This window comes from Pinus tabuliformis, chromosome 1_2 (genome assembly GCF_031772625.1).
Source record: "Pinus tabuliformis cultivar Carrire ecotype Pingquan chromosome 1_2, CPIR1, whole genome shotgun sequence".
Classification (NCBI taxonomy): Eukaryota; Viridiplantae; Streptophyta; class Pinopsida; order Pinales; family Pinaceae; genus Pinus; species Pinus tabuliformis.
In genome coordinates, this window is record NC_142298.1 from 1,349,742,438 (window position 1) to 1,349,747,585 (window position 5,148).

A 5,148-nucleotide genomic window follows, 5' to 3' on the forward strand; every position below is an offset into this window, starting at 1 on the left:
AAGGGACGTAAATAAAACTCTGATGATCCTTTTTTTTCATATAATCCCTTGAGTCTGAAAAAGTATAAAACAATACAAAAGGGATGAATTTTCGGTACTTTTAATGAGCCGAACAAAACAAGCGCTTGATCTTTTTGTGTAATAATCCCTCAAGTCCAAGAAGATTAAAATATAAAGGAGGGATAGCACTTCCGGTCCCTTTAATGAGCTGGAGAGGCCAATCACTCGACAATCTTTTCATATTTTACGAGTCAGTTGAAAAGAGCTTAAAGGAGACTCGTTTCTTGAGGAACGAGTGATAAATTCGGGTAGCAACTGATTTCGGGTAAGGTTTGGAATTTTCCAATCACGACAGTGTCACAAGGATGGCTAGGAGGATCACTCTTCGCAGCTGTTCCTCAAAAAGGGTAAACAATCAAATGGAGGTGAATGATTGGCCAAAACAAAGTGGAGGTGATGATGAGAACACGACCAAGGCTTCAAAGGCTGATGGTAATACATTCACAATGGTTATTTACCGGAAAATGGTTCATTTTTTAATGAGCTTAAACTTTGGGGGAACATTTTCTCATTGCTTATGTTTATTTTTTAACGAGCTTGAATTCCGCGTTAAAACTGCTCGATAATCCAGTCGTATAATAAGGATGTCTCATATAAAATGACATTTTTTCAAAGCTTTGCCCCACATCCTTTCTTTATGCAAGTTAGGAAACGACCAATCCTACGAGTTTAAAGGGTTAGAGGACCTACAAATTTAAAAAATAAATGGTCGCTCTTCGTTTGCATGACAAAAGGTTTGCATGCCCCCAGGTATAGAGAAAAATTTCCAAGTTACCAAAGATTGTTCTATCCGTACTGCGGATAAAACACTTCCTCGGCGATGTCTACCGAAATAGACAAAGGTGAGTAGTGCAGTCGCCTCCACTCACATAACTTTGACAGAGGAATCTTATTCTAGTCTAATCTCATAAACTAGTCATATATCCTTCGTGGAAACCTACCCTATACCTGAAGTTTTCCTGCCGAAGCAGACCAGGTGTAGAGTCTCAAAGAAGGTATGTTTTGATGGTTATTTCAGTATCTTTTTCATTAGGATATATAAGCCTTTCTGCATTTTAAACTTAGATAATAACGAAACACGTGAGGTTAATAGGAAAAACTGATAATTGTCGTTCTTACGTGCAGGAAGGAGGAAAAGCAGAAATTAGCCATCTCAAAGGGAAAGACGAAGAGGAGCTAACTGCTGTCCCTTTGACGGGAAACCGCAAACAGACCAGATCAAAACGGACCAACCCAGAAAAAGAAGCGGAGATACCAGCTCAGAGCAGAAAAGGAAAGAAGTGACTCAGGGTTAATGATTCTGCGAATCCCTCAAGATCTTAGATCCTGAGGGATCGCTATTTTGTCTATTTTATGTATCTGGATATCTCCTTCATCATCCTTATATAAGTGATAGCATTATTGGATACAGGGGAGGTTCTGTTGTAATTCCTTTTTAACAGATCAAGACTATGATCTTTATGTCCTGTTAAGAGTCGCTTTGCTGTAAGTTTATTTCATGCATTAATACAGACTTGGTTACTCTTTTATCTATGATCCTGGATCAATCTTAAGCGGTGTACCCCTAGAGGCTAAGGGCCCGGCCCTGGAGGACACTTTCTCTTGTACCATTACGCGTGGCTTCTGTGTGGTTTGTTCATAGGCGTAATCTGGTAATCTGTTGTGTTTTATGAACGATATATTACATGCTCTGTTATGTTTAACTTGTTTAATGTTCCTGCAAATTGAAGTCTTATATTGACACTGTATTATGTTACCAATTCATTAAAGTGTTGATTAATCTCTACAGGATATTATCACTCCAGTACAGAGTTCATTGTGATTGTGTTTTAGCATTATGACAGTTATCTTGAGGAGTCTAATTTCAGATGATTATTGAATGTTACTGTTTATATCTTGAGATGCAATCGCATGCGTTTATTTAGATCAATAACAGAAGCAGATTGAGCACGTTGTGTTTCTAGGGTTGTAATTCTTTTGAGACTGCAGGATTGATGTTTTGATTGGAGTGGTTAGATAGAATCGCAGCTTGATTAACTTGGTTATTGCTTATTCCAGTTGTTGTTCCATTTCTGAATTGCTGTTCCATTTAGTTGCTGTTCCATTTCTGAATTGTTGTTCCATTTCTGAATTGATGTTCCATTTCAATTGTCGGTCTATTTCAAGATTGTTGATTTGCTGTTTCATTTACTTGCCATTTCTTAAGGACAGACTCAGGCTGTAGTGAGTGTCAGCATCTACTATTTGGCTCCCAGACCCCTGATCTGCTCCCATCAGCTATGAAAGGGATGGGTTATTGCTACCAAACCCTTGGCTGACGTGCTGTTCTATTTCATTGTTATTTCCTTTACTTGTCGTTTCATTTATATTCATCAAGGACAATCTCAGGCTGTAGTGAGCCCCAACATCTACTACCTAGCTCCCAGACCTCGGACTTGTTCTCATAAGTTATGAAAAGGATGGGTTATTGCTACCGAACCTTCGACTGATGCAATGCTTGGTGTGATTTAGCCTCTTGAAGTAGTTAAGTTGTAGACATGTAGCCATTTACTTTCGTAGCCTTTAAGTAGATGTACTACAAGCATTACTCTGACAAGTGCTAAGCCTCAGACTGAGACACTCTTTTGAAATAGCAAGACGTTCCCGGATTGACATTCTAATGTGAGGTAACTAGAGGTGAAAGAGACCCTTTTTATAGCTCTACATTTTGGCGCCGTTTCTGGGGAAAGAGTGTAGCCATTTGTCTTTTTTAGAGTAGTGTACGAACCTGCTAGGAAAGAATTGGGTTTTGAAAACGGAAGGTAAGAACCTACGTGCGGAGCATGTAAAAACCCTGCTCCTTTGCCCGCTTTCCTGCAGATTTGCTGATATCTGATTAAGAAAGATTTAGTAGTTAAATTGAGTGCATGACTTAGCAGAAAAAGCCGGAGAAAAATCCCAAACCGTTGCCAGAAAAAGCTAAGGGGCCAGTGACCCTTGGTCGAACAACATTCATAGAAAAAATCTATAATAAAGCCGAATCTCAGCCTTTAGTAGGACCTAGGAAAGTTATTTCCAGACAGCCTACTAGCTCCCTTCAGGCCACAGGTTCACCATCTGTAGCCTTTGCTGAGGTGCATAGTCAAACTGACGAACAGGACTTTCAAGAAATTGAAAATTCTATTCCAGAACGATTGCAAGAAGGGAATTTCAGTAATCTTTGTGAAGGAGAAGGGGAAACAGGGGAGATTAGAGAGCCGAGATCTCCTCCTAGGATAACTCAGCCATTGAATAGCCCAGACAAAGGAAGTGCGGTAAAAATTATTATTGAAGAGATCCAATCCCCTCAGATAGAAATTCTAGATAGAGGAAGTGCTATTAAAACTAATCCTGTCAAAGCCATTCCCGCTCAACCAAGGAACACTCTTCTAGATATTCCGGAAGGTTATTGGCATATATTTGACCCAATGGCGCAAAATCCACCAAACACCCAAACCTATACATTACAATACCCCATAGTGGATTCTGCAGCAAATGCCCCCATGAAAGCAATTCCCCTTCAACATATCCCTACATTTCACAGACTTACATCAGAAGACCCGGATGCATTTTTATTTGAATTTGATGTACTATGCAGGGGATATGACTACACCACTAACCCCCAGAAACTAAAACTGTTTCCCTCGACCCTGAAAGGGGCTGCTTTAAGATGGTTTATGGGATTAGGTGGTGGGGTTATAAATAATTGGGAACAAATGAAGGGATCTTTTCTAAAAAAATATCAAGATTACTGCAGGTCTAGAGAACTAAAAGATGAAATATTCCAGATGGTGGCTAGACCAAGCGAAACATTAGAAGAATATGTGGAGCGTTTTCAGTATAATTTGCAAAGATCTCCCTATGCATCATCACCCTTACCCGATAATGTGTTGAAAACAACATTAATAAGAGGCATGAAAGAACAATGGATTGAAACATTAAACATTATGGGAAAAGGGGATATTTATCAGGAAAGTTTTGCTGACATAATTGATCTATGTATCAGGAGTTCGAGAGGCAGTACATGAATCAAACCAGCAGAACATGATCGGTTTGCAAGAGAAAACAAAATTTCATCAGAAGGAGTAACGGGGGCTGAAATCGGAAATTTGTTGGAAAACTTTAAAACTGATATACTAGGAAAACTGACTACACAATTGGACGTTTTGAAGGCCAAGCAAAAGAAAATGGAGGCAGAACAGAATTTAGCTATCTTCTGCCCCAGATGTAGGAAGATGCATAGCTATAAGGAATTCCCACTAGATGCAGTCCAAGCATGCGCCATTTGTACAAAGGATCATTCGACAAAAAGTTGTCCCTCACTACCTGGACTAAAAGCAGTATATAAGGAGGCAGAAGAAGAACCAGAAACGGTGTACATGCTCAACCAGCGTCGTCAGTGGCAGCCGCGACAAACTGGTATGTTTTCAGATCCAACTTCTTCTTTTCAGTATCCCCAGTATAACGCTCAACAGTATAATACATGGCAAAGCCAATTTCAGCCCCCATTCCCAAACTGGTCACCACAGTCATATCCTTCTGTTAATCCATGGCTAAATCAGACGAGCCAATCCGGTTGGTCGAATCCTCCTTATCCCCCACCATATTGGCAAAACAGCCCATATCCTCCACAATGGACTCCCCCTACTTCACAAAGTTCAGCCTGGCAGAATAACTGGCAGAGACCAACAAATCAGCCAGTAGGAAATGTCCCTCTCCCTCAACCTACACTGCCAACGTTATAGCAAAATCCCCAGGCTAATCTGAGACCACAACTCCCAGCCCAGCCCAATCCCAATCCAAATAACAGATTGGTCCAAGCACTCCAAATTTTAGAAACACCAAAAGAAGGACCCGATCTGAGGGAGTGCAATGATCTTCAGCTAAGATCTGGGCGTATTATCCAAACAGAGGGAAATAAAACAGTTCATATTGAAGATCAGTTACCTAGAGAACATTTGTCACAAGAAGAGGATGTGAATAGACAGCAAACTCATAATCAAGCAACCACATCCTCTCCCCCGTTCCCAGAACGTTTAGTCATACCTCGACCGATACAACAATCTAATT